This window comes from Saccopteryx bilineata, chromosome 2, assembly GCF_036850765.1.
Source record: "Saccopteryx bilineata isolate mSacBil1 chromosome 2, mSacBil1_pri_phased_curated, whole genome shotgun sequence".
Classification (NCBI taxonomy): Eukaryota; Metazoa; Chordata; class Mammalia; order Chiroptera; family Emballonuridae; genus Saccopteryx; species Saccopteryx bilineata.
In genome coordinates, this window is record NC_089491.1 from 244,493,052 (window position 1) to 244,513,134 (window position 20,083).

General features: G+C 44.7%; 1 non-coding gene across 1 annotated transcript; it reads right to left on the reverse strand.

The window, feature by feature from the left end:
• Nucleotides 1-19,381: 19,381 nt before the first annotated feature.
• On the reverse strand, nucleotides 19,382-19,520 carry LOC136327500 (small nucleolar RNA SNORA20). Its single transcript, XR_010729703.1, has one exon. It is a non-coding gene; the product is annotated as a small nucleolar RNA SNORA20 (small nucleolar RNA).
• Between the last annotated feature and the right edge of the window lie 563 nt (nucleotides 19,521-20,083).

Below are 20,083 nucleotides of genomic sequence, written 5' to 3' on the forward strand. Positions count from 1 at the left end.
GTTATTAAGTATTTTTTCTTCTTTGCCTGTCTAGTGATTTTTTGTTTTATTGTGTGTCTCATGTTGTGTATGAAAGAGCCACATATTGGAAATGCTGCATCATGGTTTATTCTTGACTTTGAATTTTCACTTTGTTCTGTTAGCCAGAAGGGAGAAGAGCTTAACTCTTCAATAATGAAATAAACCAAATTTGGACTAGATTGTAGTTATAATATGAATCAGTTTGCAAAGAACTAGAGCAGAGAGGCCCACATTGAGAAGTGACAGAAAGCTGTGTAGGGACCCTCTCTGAGCTTTTTTTCAAAGGCTGGGGTGTTTATGGGCAGGCAGAAACTATGTGAAGTCTACCAAGGGGTAGTTTCTGTGGGTTTGAGAATAGAATGAAGACGCCAGAGGTCAGAGAGTGCTGAGAAACTGTAGTCTCAGTTTAGCCAGAGGAAGGATGATGTGCACATGCCAGGCACCTTGTGGAAACACTCGAAAGGCCATTGCTTTGAAGGAAGGACCACAGCCCCATCCCTGACCTCAGCAAATGTCCAGCTGTGTCTGGTGCATCTCAAAAATCCAACTTGTTGCTCCAACCCTGCACAACTGCTAAAAGCTTTGCTAGTTGTCCTTTCCCCCAGCGGGGCTGGGCCAAGCCCTGCCATTGATCCAAGTTCAGAATCAGTAAATATGCCCATCAGGAAAGTAGCTTGAGGTCTTCAGCTCATGGGGCCGGTCTCTTTTATCGCTAGAATTTTAGTGCCTTTAAATATATGATGCTTGTAATTTGCCCTATTCTTTTTTCTAGTTATCCTGACTGCTTTACTTATTACAGAAGTGTTTTCTTGTTTATCAGTTGGCTGAGCAGGTCAGAGTCGGGGGTGCTTCTATCAAAATGACCCATTTGTGGTGCACCACAATGTCGACATTGGAAGAGCTGGAAAAGTGAAGGTGAGGACACAAGCTAAGGACCTTCCCTTACAAGCACAGGGTGAGGTGGACATATATCAGCTCCATGGCACAGAATCCTTCCAGAACCTTCCAAGGTAAGGCTAGGTTGGTAACAGAGAAACTAATTTATAAAGTGCTACCTATAATGCCATTCCTCCTGCCTCTTGGACGAGGTCCTAGAAGAGATTTAGTACTGAAGAGAAGAGGTCATTTCTTGCTGGTGGAACACGCAACCATCGTGGGATTCTGAACTTGAGTTCATTTTGCAGCTCTGCTATTCACAAAGTTGTAGTTCTGTAAACTTTAGGATGTTCAGTTTTCCCCTACTGCGAAATGGAAAAAGAGAGAATTGTGTATCTTTCAGGTTTTTGTTGTGAGGATTAAACAAAATAGATTTTGAAAAGGTATTTGGAAATGCAGCCCTGGACGAATGGAAGTTCCATTCGCCTGTAAAGTGCAGATACTGCTGTGACTTGGGCCAATAACCCCAGGAGCCTCAGTCCAGGAAAACGACGGCATCATTATTTTTTTTTTATTCTAAATCCGTATTTAATTTCAGTATTCATTTATGAGGAGGACAGAGGGAGACGGCCCTGCAGCCCACCACTGGGCAAGCCTTAGCAACTCCAGCCTGAATTGGAATTGCTGAAATGAGCCCAGTGATTTTTGTCACTGAAATAAAGTGTCCAATTTCTCCTGCCGCTTTTAGGAAGCTGTTTTCTGCAGAGCCTCCAGCTGGATTTATTTGTAAAAGATTAGTGTACAGGTCATGGCTAGAACACACTGAAAGGCATCCTGAAAGCAATTTTCCCTCTGATGGGAGCTTATCCACTCTTCCCAGCTTGGGAAGGTTCGGCTGCCTGAGGAGGCAGAGGGTGTCTTTCAGGGAGGCTGAACGGGTCTCACCCAGCCAGGCTGGGTTTTGCTAGACATTTCCGTGCCAGGCTCAGGCTCGGAGTCTGACCCAGAAACTGCTGATACGGCTGCAGCCAAAACAACATTATTTTCCTGCTTCAATCATTCAAGTCAGGGAGGGCAGAGACTTGGCAGCCACACCTGCACAAATGCTTACTCACATCATTCTTCCTTCCTGTCTCTTCATTTACTGTTCAGTCAATGCCCAAGTGTGGCTACGCTGGTCAATGGCTCACACTCCGGGCCCCCGGAGTGCCCAGCTCCCCAATGCAGCTTGTGCCGCCCAGGCAGCCAAGGACTTCAGCCTTCTGATTGGGTGGAAGGCCTTTGCTCCAAATGGTGCTGCCCACTGTGCCAGATCACTGTTCAATATTGGCTATCACCCCTGCCTGGCACTGTCCTTATTCTAAGACTGAACGAGAGGGGAAAGGGATGTGAGGGCCGGAGCTGCTTGCAGTGCAGAATGGAGCTCCTGTGCCTCTTTCAAGGTCAGGCTTGACAAGTTAATGGCCGGAGAGTGAACATTTTAGACTTTGCAGGCCATGCGGCCTCTCTCACACAACTACTAAGCGCTGTTGCAGAAGAAACAGCCTTAGGCAGTGTATAAAAGCATGGGTGTGTCTGGGTTCTGGTAACGCTTTCTTTACAAAAACAGGCGGTGAGCTGGGTTTGGTCAGAGGCTGTCCCGTGCAGACCCCCGCTCTAGACCCCCGCTCTAGACCCCCGCTCTAGACCCCCGTGCCCACTCACGACCCACATTGCAGATATTCAGGGGAGGTGACCATCCCCTGCTCTAAGTGAGGACCCTGCAGCTCAGGCCTTGGCCACTCAAACTACCCCAGAAAGGGCCATACTGCCCACTGGTGCTGTTCTCTGGGAGTATGAGGATGAGTCTTCTGTAAGACCCTGCTCCAGTCAGCTCCTGGTGCAAAGCCCCGAAGTAGGAGGGCCTGTGGTGGGAAGAATTTTCAGTAGCCCCTTCCTCCTTCTCTCCACCTGCTTCTCTCCCAAGAACCCCTGCCCTGGTCAGCACATGCAGAGATTGGTTTCTTTAAATCTCGTTTCTTGCTTAAATACAATTTAACTCACTGCAAAGTGCACTGATTAAGGCTCTACGCTGCACTCTGCTCTGCGTACTGGGGTGTAGTCGTGGCCGGAAGCAGAGCCTCAGTGTCGAGAGCACTGCTGCCGGCACAGGACCCAGTAGGCCCAGTGGGGTCCGGGCTCCTTTCCCACTGAGCCTCCGGTCACCCAGCTCCTGCTGGCACAGAGCAGGCGAGCCGTCTGCAGGTGGATCTGCGGGTACCAGGGCTCCCGTGGAGGCGCGCACCTGCACTGTCCTGGGTCCCAAAGCAACAGGGCGGCTCGTCTACTGGGGCTTTTCCACTTCTGACATTGCTTCCCCACACCTTGTTCTCTTGACCCTGGCCCCACTGTGTGACTTACCGGTGCCTCGGTTTTCGCATCTGTTCTGTGGCTTCGCAGGTTGTTCTGAATATAAGAGAAATGAGGCTGTGAAGTGCTTACCTGGCCCCACGTGACCCAAGGGCGTGGTTATTGCTCTTTCAGCCTGACCACTCTCCTCTGTGGTGGTTAAAGTGGGTTCCACCTTCTTGTTACAGAAGAGTGAATTGAAATTCAAGAACAAAGTGACTTATTCAAGTGAATAAGTGGCTATGATTCTACCCAAACCTGTTCTATTAAAAGAGAAAAATTAGTCTTGTTATAGCCATAGAACATCCTTTGCACCTATTATAAAAAAGTAGGTGAACACTGTGATACAGGACAATGTCTGAGGGTGCTCAGAGAACATACACGCAGAGTCGCCATGCCTGTGTTCCGGCCCAAAGCCCAGGGCACACAGTCTGGCGCTGGGGGTCTCAGGTCCAACTTCCTCCATGGTCCTGGTTTAGGGGTCATTTTAGGGCTGCTCCTGACACAGAGGTTAGGAACTGGGCTGCAGGAGGTGGCCAGCTCTGCCAGAACAGAGGGGAACAGCCTGGAGGACAACCGATTAAACCTAATTCCATCTATGGAAATATTTGATGACACCAATGTAATTTATTATGCAAAGTTGCCCTTTCTGAAAAATGGAAGATGCCTTGATAAGTGGGATTGTAACAGAAGGGGTTTCAGCAGGCAAACAAACCCAGCTGGGAGCCTGTCGATGGCTCTGGGCTCTGCATGATGTCATCCGGCAAAGGCTCAGGGAGCACGCCGGAGAGGAAATCGCGGCTCAGGGTCCTGCGTCCACGACACCAGGCTGTGTGACCTTGAGTCTGTCGCTCCCTGCTCCCGTCAGTCGGCACAGCTTTAAAAGAATGGTGCTTACACTTGTGGAGGACTTTAATGTTCACAGAAAGACTTCATGTCCATAATCTTTCTGATCCTCATCACATCGCATCACAACACAAAGTTTGGGAAACCACTTAGGGTATCAGACGTTTCCATAGACCAGTACCTTCAGGTCATTAAAGCTTTTGCATGGCTACACTGCTGAGGGTTCCTTACACCTTATCTGTGGCCAGTGAGACAGGTTCTTACCCTCATCTGACAGAGGAGAACAGACGGACAGACAGATGAAGTGTCTACCAAGTCACCTCACAAAGTGACCTGACTGCAGAGGTAACACCAGGACCCAGGATTTCAGCCCTGATCCAGTGTCCCCTTCAAGTTTATGTCACTGTCCTTGAGCAAACATGGACCCCTGCCCGAGTCCACTGGGGAATGTCGTCGAAGGGGTAGGAGGGAGGGTCATTTATACATACATATATATAAAAATAAACTGGAGTCTAGTTTCAGGCCTGTCAGACAATATTGTGAGACCTGTGGTATTAGAAATACCCATCACACTTGAATACCTGCCTGATGTGTTGGGTGTTAGACAGTTCTTAATTTTTCTTCATCAACCATGAAATAAGGTGGAATGATGCCCACTTTGTAGGTGAGGAAACTGAGTCTCCGAATGGAAAGTGGTTTTCTCAGACCCCAACCAGGCATGTATAAAAGCTGTGGTTAGTCACATGACCTCTCGGGGCTGATTTCCCTTCTGTGCTGAGACTGAACGTGCTCAGGAGCTCTAACTGCTGGGCCTCCCTGTCTCCTGTTCCCTGAGAGGAAGCTGAGAGAAGTGGCCACAGGGGGCAGGCCACTTTCTGCTTCAGAGTGGAGGGAGCACCAGTGAGGAAAGCAGGGATGGGGATGGGCTTTTGAGTAAACTCAAGTGACAGTTGGACCTCACGTGGCTTGTTAAGTCCTTTGAGGGCGAGAAGGGCAATCTTCCTTCCCTGGCTGTAGTCAGGTTGGGCCTCATCCACTAAGCAGACAAGAGACCTTCCTGAGTTTCCCAGTTCCTGTTAGAAAGATAATAGCTTTACAGACCATTGTGTGAAAGCCTTGTCTTATCGATGAGAAAACAGAGGCCCAGAGAGTTTAATTAAGAGAAGACCATTAGACCCAACTCCAGACCTGGGTGTCTTGCCACGTGGTCTAAAAATATCTGTTTTACCTAATTTTCCAGAACATTGTCTGGCCTTTCTTCTCCTGGCAGTTAAATTGCCAGTGGAAGTAGCAAAGCTATAAAAGTACTGGCACAGGTCCCTTTTATAAGCAGAGAGTTTTGATGTGGAGGTTTTGGAGGATTTCATGGGTAACACGCTATCCAAGGGCAACAACTTCAATGCAGGGGCTGTCATTGCTTTCAAAACATACCTCTAAGGGTCCCCTTCTTCCATGATCCACAAATTGCTTCTAGGCCTGAAAAGCCTGCCACAGGGACCAGCTCTGATTCCCTCTTGTGATCAAGACTAGCCCCGGGCAGGACACTCCAGGCAGCAGGCAGAGCGGAGAGCCAGCAGCCTCCCCAGGAACAGAGCAACTTTCCTTTTGCCATAACCGGGAAGGGAGGGAGAGCCTCCTGACAAGTTTGGGAACCAGTTGCAATCTGCTGATTTAATTGTTTCCCTTTATCTCCCTGTGTTGATGCCTGTTATTTGGCTTGTTATCTGATGGTTATTTAATCTATATTTTGTAATTACTTTCCTCCTGCCTTTCACGCCAATGGTCCTGCTTTCTTTTTCTTCTTGCATCCAAGCACCAACCTACATTTTCACAGGCCTAGACATCAGTAATGCTGCCAACATTTCAAGGTGTTTAGTGAGATGGCTCTGTTGTGGTCTGGATGCCTGGGCCCCCTCTGTGTGGGCAGCTCTCCCAGTCCTGAGTTCTTCTCCCCACTCCTGTCTGCTAGAATCCAAAAGCCTGGGAAGCCAGGAAAAGAAGAAAGGTCTTCCCTGGGGGGGTTGTCTGGTGGGAGGGCTGGTCAGTGATAAGATGGGCAGCTTGGCAGACAAGGGGTGGGTGGTGGAAGATAGCGCCCTCTAGTGGGATGGCTCTCAGGTGAGATCTCTTTGTGGTCAGAGTCCGAAGCGACCTGAGGCAGGACACACCATGTCTGTCTGGGCTATGCCTGGGCCAAATGGAAAACAAGCATATTCTACAAGCGGGACTTACTCGAGGGCCTGACAAGTTTCTAGTGCGCTTACAGGCAAAAGGGTTAAGCTATTTAAAACTAGGGCTTTCTCAGAAAAAACCAGGCCAGGCTGTTGCTATTCTTAGGAAGTCTCTTGGGTTTCTGTAGAGAGCACAAAGGGAGAGAATTCTGTGGCCGACTTCCAGGGCTGGTTTCACCACCATTCACATGTGGTGTGTTGTTCAGCAAACCCCTCAGCCTTTCTGAACTTCCACTGTCATTTGTCATAGGGGTGCTTCTACCGCAGAGCATTATTCTGCAGATCAAATGAACTAATGTGCAGATAACCTCTGCTCTTTGAACTTAAGATGTAGAAAGATCTTTGTTGACCCATTTTAAAATCCGCCCTCTGGGAACTTGCCATCTCTAGCTCAGGAAGCAGTATATTCAGACCACACTGTCCCTCTCATCATCACAGCTCTCACTGTCTGAACCTAGGAATCAAACAGGTCTGGGTTGTGAGGGACATCTGTCTGTGAAAGTGCTTTGTAGACGCAAAGTGCTAACACATCCATTCAGTCCAGTAGCCAGAGGTGGATTTAACAGCGGGCACGCCGGGCATGCGCCCTGGGTCCTGACTTCTGAAGGGCCGTGCAAAACTCCAACTTTACACTTTTTTCTAATGTAAGGGGCCCAATATATTTTCTTCTATGCCTGGGGCCTCAACTGACCTTATTCCGCCTCTGCAGGTAGCGTGTGTCTATCAGGTTCCTGCTGCATGGGGAACACCGCAACAGGAGCTGGAAACAACAGCCAAGAAGACCCAAGCCATCCTGTCACATGGAGCTGACAGCCGAGTGGGGGTTGGAGCACAGGGCAACAGATCTTGGACCTGAGAGGAAAAGTCCAGCCATTGTATGTGCCCAGGAAAGAACACCCAGCCCAGACTCAGGGTCAGGCTGCAGAAATGGGGGTAGGCAGAAGCAGGGCATGTGATGGTCTCCTGGGCACATTTCTTCATTATCTTGTTCATTCATTCATTCCCTCAACAACCATTGACTGAAAGCCTGCTGTGTATTGAGTGCCGGAAGGTTGGGGGTGGGGCATAAAGCAGAAGCAGTTCCTGCTCTCACACAGTGGCTTCCTGGTTGGCGGACCGATGAGTTCAGATGATGCTATGCACTCTACAGATAGGTCCAAAATCTCAGGTCCCTGACGCTTCATGAACTCATTTCTTTATCCTGTGAAGTTAAAAATGTGTCAAGTTCGTCTGCATGAGGATGATAGAAATGGAAAGACAGAATGGAGGATAGTGCTAGGAAGTGACACTCATCACATGAGCTGAGCACGCCTCCCTAGGCAGACAAAAGAGATGAGAACATATCCACCTTAGGAAGAGAGATAGAAATCAAGACAATTAACATCAGTACAGTTAGTGTGAACTGCTATAAAGAAAAGAGTTGAATGACAGGATGTGAATGTATGCATCCATGTGACTGTCATGTGCATGTGTGTCTTTTTGTGTGACCATGTGACTGTGGGCCTGTGTCTTTGTTCTTAAGTGTATCTGTGTGTGGCAGCGTGACTGTGCCTTAAGATGATGCTGCCACCTGCTTCTGGATGAGTCGGAAAGCACAGCTCTGTGCCTGAAGGGCCCCTGGCACAGAGCTGGGGTGAAATGCACCCCGATGGGTGCTTGGGGAAATGCAGACTCTTTTGAGTCTGATGGGCATTTGTCTCAATCAGGAATCTTGTCTCCACTACCTGCATCCTTGACCTGTGTCATGTGGAAGCTACCTATTGCTCCTTGCCTGCTCCATCCTTCTCCTGGGGTATCCCTGGTACAGCCAGGATGCCACCACCTAGTGCCCAGAGCTGGTCTTGGTGCTCCTGGTGAGAGGGGAGAAGATGTTGACTCCCTTGTCCCTTCTGCAAGGCTGTGCACAATACCCCATGCCAAACCCACAGGGTATTCTCTTTGTAGTCAATATCACACAGAGATAATTGTGAGAGTCTCACTAAAATCATCCATTCTGAACCCAAATGAGATAGATAACCTTTGACGGGGTAGGAGTGGTGATTGCACCAAATCCAGCTCAGTCTGTTTTCACGTTCAGAGAGCTGAAGGTGATAGCAGTCTGCGCTGAACAACAACAAGAGAAGCACGCTCCTGGTGCTGACTCACGCAGGGCTATCAGGAGCCTTGATGGCGCCAAATCAATGATCTAGAAAATACAACCCCTCTTCAGTTAGCCAGGCAGGCACACACACACTCTCCCACGTGCAGAAGGGAAGCACCAACATTTCAATCAGTATTTTGCACTCCACTACTTCATAGTTGTGAATAATTAGATTGGAGCATAGCTCACGAACACATACCCCATCACCCACAACAGAAGCAGACTTTCCTATTGTCCAGTGGTGGTGGCTGGCTAGCGTTGGTTATCTCCTCCTAGTGCCCAGTGGTGGTGGCCGGCTAGCGTTGGTTAGCTCCTCTAGTGTCCAGTCGTGCTGGCCAGCTAGCACTGGTTAGCTCCTCCTAGTGCCCAGTGGTGGTGGCTGGCTAGTGTTGGTTAGCTCCTCCTAGTGCCCAGTGGTGGTGGCTGGCGAGGGTTGGCTAACTCCTCCTGCTGCCCAGCTGGCCTCGGGAAGCCTGGGGACATTTTTTCGTGACTTTCCAGAATCCTTGTCATTCTTTAGCTCTGTAACCTTGACAAAACCAACTTTGTGGATCTTCATTCACACCGTAGAGTCTCTTAGCTCTTTCATAAGAAAATTCTATCATGGGGCTTTGTGTGGATTATAACACACAGGAATGTCTTGTGACATGGATAACACAATGCAAACATTAGGCTTCATACCGGACAGGAGGAGAAGGAAGAACAGAGCTCCGCTGGCAATTTTGGGAGAAGGAAGGAAGCCAGTTGATTCCCGCCCAGCTGGGGGTCACACGTCTAGTTATCTGTGTGCACGATGCTGCCATGCGACAGGGCCCCACATCTCTGGTGATCAGGACTCTTCGACTCCTTCTCTCGGGTCCTTGCCCATAAACAATGCCTCTGGGGACCCAGTAAGCAGAGAGTGAGAGAAACTGCTTTGGTAGTTATGTCATAAGCCTGAGGTAATTATGTCACAAGCATCAATGTATTTAGTCCTCTCGGTAACTCTTAGGTCATACGCTCTCATCATCTCTATTTTGCATGTGAGGACACTGGCAGGAGAGGGATGCTTCCATCCCCCTCCCACCCACCACCCAGAATGCAGGGATGTGGCACCATAGGGAAAGGACCTGGGGAAGACACAGCATGCAGACACCCAGCGAAGGCAGGTATCAAGACAGGGAGGAGAGTGCATGGACCACCAGGGGCATGAGAGCCGCAGGGTGAGCAAAGGCTGATGATCGGGCGCAGCGGGCTTCCTGTCCACACACTGTGACATCAGAGGGAATTCTGAAGAAGGGCTCTGACATACAGGGGCTAGGGGGACAATGGCTGGACTTGCAGGAAGGTTGAGGAAGACCAGCTCTGGAGGTCTGTCAGGTTCAGAAGTCAGGAGAGCTGTGTGCCCGTGGGCCAGCTTCTGAGAGGCAGCCTGGGAAAGGAGGATAGACCAGGCGGGAAAGCAGGAGCCCTGCATCCAGGCTAGCTAACTGTGACCTGGGGCACCGACAAGAACTTTGTGGCTCAGATTACTATTGTATCCAGCGAGGGTCTTGGTTGAATGTGATAGTTAATCATCATATGAACCAATTCCTTAAAATAAATATCTCTCTGTATTTTCACATTCTGTCAGTTCTGCTGCTCTGGCAAATCTTGACAAATACAGTGTATAACCCAGACCCTTTTCCCTCTCTGTCAGCCTGTGTTTTAATGATGAGGTGGCCCAGGGGACCCTAACAAAGTCAGATAGATGCTGGAGCCCTGACAGGCTTACTGCCCACTGCTGCCCTCGGCCCAGGAATGATGCACCTGTGCGTCTGACCACACACCGCACGGTGCCCAGAGACACATACCATGTATGTCCTGATGGATTAAAGGTTGTGCCCACACTGTGCACGTGTGTGGGTGCGCACACATGGTGCTGCTCGTACGCAGGTGCACAGGATTAGTCAGGGTTTGTGTTTGTGTACACATGATAATATTTAACATGTGCCAGGTTGTTCTGTGTACTTTACATGCTAATCTTCATTCCTCACAACAGCTTTATGTGGCAGATCCTGCCATGGTTTTACAGATGCAGAAGCCCAGTCCCAGTGAGGTGACAACCTGCCAATGCTTGTCGCAAAGGCTGTTAGTGCCGGAGTCCACAGCCTTGAGGAGTGTGACGTGTGTCAGCGTGTTTATGTGTGTATGGATACAATTATGTATGTGCTCATTAAATAAGGGAAGAAAGGAAAAAAAAGAGCTATAATTTTAAAAGCATTTCTCAAATAGCTTTCTCTGATTTTGGACCCACAGTTCTTGGGTTTTCAGCAGCCGAGGGGCTGTACCCAGATTACACTTGGCAATGACAGCTCCTCAATTCCTCTTTAGACAGAGAATTATCATTAAATAGATCTCCTCTTTGCCTGGAGCACTGTGAGGCCCCATCAACTGCCTTCCTTTGAAAATGGAGCAACCTGTCCCTAGAGCCTTCTCACCCACCAGAGCTGGCTGCTTCATTAGGAGGAGTTATTCCCCAGACCAGACACTCCCTAGAACAACTTCTTTCTGCACTTCTAATCGTTCTGTTTGACCCGACCAGAGGAAAAACTGGCATGGCAATTGAATTGTGGGTCTGTTCATTGAGAGCTAGAAGCTGGAAGCTTTAAAATGTACCCCCTGAGCCGAGGAAGTACATCCTGCTTCTCTTTCCACCTTCTAAAGGTGTCTTCTCCATTTCACAAACTTCTCCCTGAGCAAAAGGACCCGTTAGTGTCTGGCCACTGCAGAGACCAGTACATTACAATGGAAGGGAGAAGCCTTCCTTAGCCTGAATTAGCTAAAAAGTGGATTCACACCACAGAGGAAAGACATTACAAGAGAAGTGGGACTAGATGGGTTGCTCCATTCTGTCCAGAAACCAGATAAAACCAAACCAAAATTCAACATAATACTCAAGTAGGCACACATATTACCTGTCCTGTTGTCCAGAACTTGGGTTTTAGAATCTGTAATGATAACTCAGTATCCTTGAGGCCTGGCAGGTAGAACTGAGAATAGAAAAGATAGCTCTTGGAAATAAAAAATGGGCCTCCAGGATTTTACCTTGTAGATCTCGTTTTTCTGTAGATGCTTTAAAGTAATTTAAAAAGTAATATCTCCTATAATCCACATTGTTTCTACCTTGACTTACATCAGGCCTAGAAATTGAATCATAATTGCCTGACCAGGCAGTGGCACACTGGATAGAGCATTGGCCTGGGATGCAGAGGACCCAGGTTCAAAACCTGGAGGTGACCAGCTTGAGCGAAGGCTCATCTGGCTTAAGTGTGGGGATCATAGAGATGGTTGCTGGCTTTAGGCCAACATCACTGGTTTGAGCAAGGGGCCACAAACTCAGCTGAAGCTCTCCTGGTCGAGGCACTCATGAGAAAGCAATCAATGAACAAATAAAATGCTGCAACTATGAGTTGATGCTTCTCATCACTCTCCTTTCCTGTCTGGCCCTGTCTCCCTCTCTCTCTCCTCTTTCTGTCTCTCTCTAGCTAAAGAGAGAGAGAGAGAGAGAGAGAGAGAGAGAGAGAAAGTAAGAGAGAGAGAGAGAGAGAGAGAGAAAGAGAGAGAGAGAGATAAATAAATCTGCATTTGGTGGTCAGATCCACCGTCGACATCTGCCTCAGGAGTGCAGAGTGGTTGGCCTGACCTTCAGCCCTGTGGACCTTAGCTGGGGGCACAGCTGGGCACTGTCTCTGGGACTTGAACTCACACTCAAGAGACCATCCCTCACAGGTGAACCTTACTGAACACATTTATGAGTTAGAGTAGTTTTTTATTTTGTGTGGATTCCATAGGATTTTCTACATACAAATCATGTCATCTGCAAATAGAGATACTTGATCCTTTCTTTCCAACCTGTATGTCTTTTCTCTCTTTTCTCCAGTAATTTTCATGGTTACACTCCCAGTACAGCATTGAATAGTAGTAGAGAAGGCAGACATCCTTGACTTACTCCTCATCCTTGACTTTCCCCTTAGGGAGAAAGCATTCAGTCTTTGACATTAGTATGTTGTTAGATGTGGGATTTTTTTTGCAGACACCTTTATCAGGTTAAAGGTGGTTCATTCTCTTTATAATTTGTTGATTGTTTTTCATCATGAAAGGGTGTTGGATTTTGTCACATGCTTTTTCTGCATCTATTGAGATAATGAAATTTAATATTTTAATTTATTTATATAGTGTGTTACACTGATTAACTTTCTGATATTAAATCTGCCGTGCATTATTGGGATTAATCTCACTTGGCCATGGTTAATAATCCTTTTTATGTGTTGCTGGATTTGGTTTGCTATTATCTTCTTGATGATTTTTGCATCTCTCTTTTTCTAAGAGGTGGTCATCTGTGGTTTTCTTGTTCTCTTCTTTATGGGTCACATTTACCTGCTTCTTTGCATGTATAGTAAGTTTTGATTGGGTGGCATATATATTACATGCACATTCTAAGTGTCGTATTTATTGACTTCCTTTAAAGAGGGATAGAGTTTGTTTTACAGGCAGTCAGCCCATCATGGATTAGTTTGATTTCTTTGAGGCCTGTCAGTAAGCTTTCCTTGGATTGTCTCTGGTCACCTTCACTCTAGGGAAAGTTCAGTTCTACCATAAAGCACATTTTTTCCAACCTCTCCACTGACCGTCAATGTTCCACTGAATGTTGGGTGTCTGATAAAGACTCTTCATTGTGTCTTGTTGTGGACTGCATGTTGTATGCGATTGAATAAATTAGGAGGCAGGGTTTTTGGGAGATAAATAGGTCATGAGGGCAGAGTCCCCAGGATGAGATTATAAGAAGAGACATGAGCGATCTTGCTTCCTTTCTCCTCCCTACGCTGTAAGGACACAATGCAGAGATGGCTGTCTGAAAACTAAGTAGTGGGTCCTCACAAGACTGGTTTGCTGGCACCTTGATCTTGAACTACCTGGCTACTAGAACTGTGAGAAATAAATATTTGTTGCTTAAGCTACCTAGTCTATGGTTATAGCAGCCCAAGCTGACTAAGACTTGAACTGCTCTCTACTTTATATGAGCTCTGGGCATTTGCAGCTTATAACTGCATGGTCATTTCCAACCAACTTCATGAAGAATGATTCTAAACGTCCACGTCTTAGTACATGACATAGTCTCAAGTGTATCCTACGTAGATTTCTGAAGCTCTCTATTTATGTAGATTTGAGTGAATCTACCTTTATAAGATTTGATGTCTGTGTTCTCAACTTGGGGGAGCCAATGCACTCTGTTTGGATTCCCCCTCCCTCACTGAATTTTGAAATTTCTTCCAAATGAAATGGCAGTACAACCATAATGCTCATCACATGGGCTTCTATTCTCTCAGAATTCACTAATTCGGCAATAACTGTTATTCAGTCTCAAAATAATTGTTTTATATATTTGGTAAATTTGTTTATGGCCTAAGTTTAAACCTATTTTTTTTTTGTTTATTTTGTTTGTTTTAAGTGAGAGAAGGGAAAACAGTAAGACAGACTTCCACATACGCCCTGATCAGGATCCACGCAGCAACCCCTGTCTGGGGCCAATGTGTAAATCAACCTGCTATTTTTAATGCCTGAGACTGACAAGCTCAGACCAACCTAGCCATCCTCAGTGCTCGGGGCCATACTCGAACAAATTGAGCCACTGGTTGTAGGAGGAGAAGAGGGAGAGAAGGAGGAGAGGGAGGGAGAGAGAAGCAGATAGTCGCTTCTCTTGTGTGCCCTGACTAGGAATCCAACCTGGGATATCCATGCACCTGGCCGACACTCTATCCACTGAGCCACAGGCCAGGGTCTGAATTTGTTTGTTTTGTTGCTCCATCATTGCCAGAATGTGAACATGTTTCTTAATTGTAGTTCTTATCAAAAATAATGAAAAAAGCAGACTTGAAAGGTAAAAAGGAAATTGCTGAGTACCCAAGGAGCGGAAGCCTCTCTATTTCTGGTCTGGCAGAGTTGTTACTAAGAATGGGTGGATTTGAGAGCGAAACAATTAATTCCAATACTGAATTTGTTTCTGTTTTCTTTTTCCCTTGGAAAAATGGCAACTGATTAGGTTACCTAAGAGATGAATGAGCAGAAAAGAGGAACAAAGACAGACGCTTACCGCTTACATAGGTCTCAAACCATAATGAAGATGGACTTCCATATTCCCTTATTGGTAATATGCTCCATTAATATTAATTAAATGTATGGAAAAACAAGGAAGAGACTGAATGCATAAACATGTTATGAGTTTGAACCCTACAGTAAGGAGACCATTGAACTTTAGGAAGGTACAAACCCGACAATGACAGGTGGTTTAGGATGGGAACTTCGCTGCTGATGATTCTCTAAATAATTTATCTTGTCTATTTCTATGATCCTATAAATGAAAAGGTTAAGTGACTTGCCCAAGGCCACATGCTAATTAGTGAAAAACCAATACTTCCAAGTCTCTTGATGCTAATTTGAATGTTTTTTTTCCAGCATATCAGCTTTTAGAAGTCTCCTAGATCAGAACCAACACTTAAGAGTCTCAAGAGAAAGCACAGGCTGGAGATCAATGTCTGAGACTCAGAGTCTGATCTATCCTGGTTAAGGCGCTGTCACTATTCCATGAGAAATATTCCTATTTGTGTCACTCCTCATGACCTGATGAAGTCAAATCATCCTTGTAGAGAGGGGTCTTTTGTGATGATCCTTTCTATTTTTTCATATAAGCCCTTTGCCTGCTGAGTGTCTTTCTTTCTACTTCTGTAATATGGATTTATGGCCATCTATAATCTCTGAACAGGAAAAATGAGGGTCACTGCTGCCAAATCCTCCACTTCTCCCGCCCCTTGAGCCTCACGTGCAAAGGCAACAATGCCCTGATCTGTGGGGCCATATATCCCTCTGGGTGGGGGATAATAAACTATATACTAAGTGGATCTGTATAAGGATCAAAATTTCTAACTCAGGAAGTTGGGCCACCAAAATTGATTGCCCTTCCAGACATTTTTTTTTCCCTTAGAGTTACCTTGATTCTTGTTTTTATTCAGCCAGCGTCCCCAAATAAAAGACATTTAACTAGACAGCTAAGTCTGAAATTGAAAGTGAAAATGTATAAATAAGATTCTAATTCCTGATATCTGACTGTTCTATCTCCTGGGATGGAAGAAGTCTTCTTAGGTTACAGGTCCAAGGCCTTGCCAGCCTCATCAAGAATGTCCCTGAGCCATCTTAGACCAGGTTGGCAGTTTCTGGGAAGTGTCAGGTCAGATGTTTATTTCTTTACACCTTAGGTTCAGAGTGTGAGAGTCTAGGCAGGCAAGCTACAGTTGACCGCCAATAAAAGGGGTGGGTAACTCTCTGCAAGAGCTCCCTAAAATGTAGTAAATGTTTTTATTAATTGTCTAAGGACTAGTCCTTATTATCAGTTAAAACATTAACCATTTCTCTGCTGTCGCAACACTTTAGGATTAGAGAAAATAGAAGACCCAGGAATGAGAACAACAATGGATTGGATGTGGCCAAATGGGACTATCATATTGGAGGACTGGGCAAGAGGAAAAGAATTGTGGCAGCCTGACCAGGCGGTGGCACAGTGGATAGAGTGTCGGACCTGGACACAGAAGACCCAGGTTCGAAACCCTGAGGTCGCCAGCTTGATCATGGGCTCATCTGGTTAGGCAGGGCTCACCATCTTGAGCCCAAGGCTGCTGGCTCGAACAAGGGGCCACTTGGTCTGCTGTAGCCGTCTGGTCAAGGTACATATGAAAAAACAATCAATGAACAACTAAGGTGTCACAACAAAAAATCGATGCTTCTCATCTCTCTCTCTTTCTCTCTCTTCTGGTCTGTCTGTCCCTGTCTGTCGGTAGACCACCAGACAGTTTGCCTTTTCATCACTTAACATTCTACTTAGATCCTGCCCTGCCCCACAAACATTTTCCTAGACAACCTAATTTGTGTTTCTTAATATTGTTGGATTTCATGTCTGCACCTAATCGAGCCTTGTCCTAGGCAGGCAGCATACTGTTTACTTTTAAAAATCTTCTTGGAAGAATTCAGATTTTACAAGATATCCTGTTTTACAATTTAATAGCCTCTCTTCCATGAAAGCTTTCATTCATTCATTCATTCATTCATTCATTCATTCTGACCCAAATTTCCCTAAAGCTAACTTTGCTGCAAATGACTATAGGCACAGCTCAGAGGATGATGCTTAACATCTCTGTGCTGATGATGGGGTTTAAAGTCATTTCCCCAAGGTTCAGATTCTGGCTTTGCTCTCTATGAACTGCATCTTATCTGTTAGATTAGCATTGTACAATACAATATAGGGTATATTGGCTGCACTGCACAGCAAGGAATGCCCGTGCAGACAGAGCAGCGGGGAGCCACTGTACAATCTAACACTGTATACTTGCTCTTTTTCTTATGCAGGTTGGAGGAGGTGGGTTGCACAAGTTTTTTCTCTTTCCCCTCTTTCTTTTCTCCTTCTTTCTTTTCCTTGTCTTTCTCATCGTCTTCTGTTCCTCCTCCTCCTCTTTCTCTTCTTCTTCCTCCTCCTCCTTCTCTTCCTTCTTTACTTCTTTCCCCTTCTCCTTATTCTCCTTCTTTTACCCAACCAAGTGTCTCCATGAGACACTGGCCTTTCTAAGACACTAGTGTTTGTTGAAGGCTCTATATTTGGCAGGTGATGGTTCCCAAGGTTATACATTCCAATCCTGAAATTTTTTCCATCTTTTGTGTCACCTTTAAGAGAGGAGTTTCATCTTTCTTGGGTTTCCATTAGAAAAGTTACTTGTTAATATCTACTGAAGTGTAATGTATGCCACGGTGATCTAAAAATTTTGTCTTGGTTTATGCCCATTAGAAAGACACAAACATCAAAATGCAACCATCTGCAAGACTGAGTGTGGCGTTATTATCACTAATTGTGCCAAATGAGAAACAATTTAAATATTTGTCAACAGTAGAAAAAATTTTTAGTATACGTACATAATAAAGTAGTGTACAACAATGAAAAGAAACTACTGCTATACCCAGTAACAGGGTTGGGTATTAAAACAAAAAGTTGAGCAAAAAAGCCAGACACAAAAATGTATATACTGCTCTACTTCAAAATCAAAAATGGCCCAAATAAATTTAGCGTATTAGAAGTCAAGATAGTGTTACCTCCGTAGAGCACGTTAGTGATTACTGAAATAGGTAGGTTGCTAGGAATTCTATTCATTGATCTTGATAGTGGCGGTTACATGAGGGTGTTCACTTTGAAAAACTTACTATACACACACGTTTGCATATTTTTATGTAGACATTCATCAATGTAAATGTTTATGTAAAAACTATGAATATTAAAATATCTATATGTCTGTGAAACTTTCATAATCATATACCATGTTATAGATAAGATTTATAGTAGAATACACAAACCAGAACAGTATCATAAAAAATGTTTTTACTGTTGATTTTTTTCATGTACAGGTGCACTTATTTATTTAAAATTAGATTCTTATTCATATTCTGATTATCTACTGCTCAATGTAGACCAGCAAATGGGTACTGTCATTAAAACAACAACAACAACTCTATTAAGGTTCTATTATCAGCCCTCATTAGAATTTAAGCATGTATTAGACAGGCATCTATTAAGAAAGATTTGAGATGAAAGTTGCAAGGTGTTAAATGATCCCTCAAGGGAATTTGAAGTTCCTTTCCTTTTGTAGTTTCTTTGAAGCTTTGATTGGCTTCAACAAAGAGGCAAACAGGGATGAAAGTCTGAGTCCCCAATCTAATTGTTTGAATGCATAAAAGATCTTCGTGAATATGCTCAAAATGAGATTGACCTAAATTTCAGGGACATCACAAAGTTCTCTACTTCCTAAGATTTATACGTTTCCTTTAATCTGTGGACTAGTTCCCGAAGTTTGCTGGGCCCATTCTATTTTAGAGCTGGTCACTGGATCGGACAACAGTAAAAGCTTTTAATGATCTTGGAAGCTGGCATTCTGCCACAGATTGGTGCAATCCCATCATGGAAAGGTATACAACCTCAGGCTGGGAAGAAGGATTCTTTCCTGTGCTGACACTACATTTAGGTGGTGCCAGAAGTGACGTGTATGCCAGAGCTGGGTAATTGCCACAATAAATTTCCCAAGGCCCTGTGAATATAATGCCTAAAGGGAGTTAAGCCTATATTCCCATCTCAGAAGTCAGACAAATAAGTTATACATATTCAATAATCAGAAACATTTCCTAGGACCTTTTATGAGCCAAGTCTTGGCCAGGAGCTAGGGATACCAAAAGGGACAGATCTTGCCTGCAAAATGAATTCAAAATCCCACAGGCAAGACAAGCAAGCAAACTTTCGCTTGGAACTTCACAGAGGGAAAGCTGCCACTATGTGTGCGGTGTTTAGATGACGACTGCTTGATATCCCCCAACATATCAGCGACACAAAAATGTCTACCTTTTACTAACAGAGGATGGAGGAGTGGTGGCCTATGTTACCAGAAACCCTTTGGTACAACCCCTGGCAACTTGGAAATTTAGCAGCCTGAATTATAGACCGTATGTTGTCCTCTCAGAGCTGACTCACGTGACATGCTACTAAAAATAATCCAGCCAACTTGTATGGTGTTTATTGTGCCAGATATGTTACATAAGGATGTGAGAGCATATACACGTGTGTATAGACTTAGACAATAAAACTGATTATTTAAATTTTTGTATATGAATTCTTCTGGTCTTATATTCACAATCATGTTGTTTATAGGTAAAGTTTATTTTCTTCTTTCTCATACTCATATATTTATTTATTTTTATTGTCTTATGCATCGGTTAGAAGCTCTAGGACAATATTGAAGAGCAGCAATCAAAATATGCATTCTTCTCCTTTTTTTTTCAATGTCTAGGCCATGTATGCAGAAGAGATTTGAAATGGTTATTCCATCTCAATTTACAATGGTCCCAAATGTTATTTTATCCCATGCATATAACTGCTTATATCACTGAAAAGACTATAACAGCAAATAAATGGGCATCTTCTCCTTTTTTTTCAATAATTGTTTTGGGGGTTTGACCTATAAGAAGGTAATTTTATTGATTCAGCATAATAGATAACAATTTATAAGATTAATAATGTCTCCTTCTATTCCAAAGTTACTAAGATTTTCTTTTATTATGAATGAAATGCCTTAAAATTTATTGAAAAGTTATGCAATTTTTCTCTCTTTTGAGTTAACACCTTGGATTACACTGACATTATCCTACCTAGAAATGAAGTCTGGCTCTGAAACTTTTAAATTTTGTTTTGTTGTGTTTTCATTGATAAACAATGTTTTAGAGAAGTTTTAGATTTACCAAAGGATTGAACAGAAAGTTTAGAACGTCCCCATATGTCCCTACATTCTTCCTCCCTCAATATTCCTAATTATTAATATCTTGCATTAGTGTAGTACATTTGTTGCAATTGATATTTCAATATGATCCATCATTTGTAACTAAAGTCCATAGTTTGTATTAGGGTTCACTCTTTTGTTGTACAGTTCTATTGGTTTTGACAAATATATGATGTCATGTATCCAACATTATAGTGTCATACAGA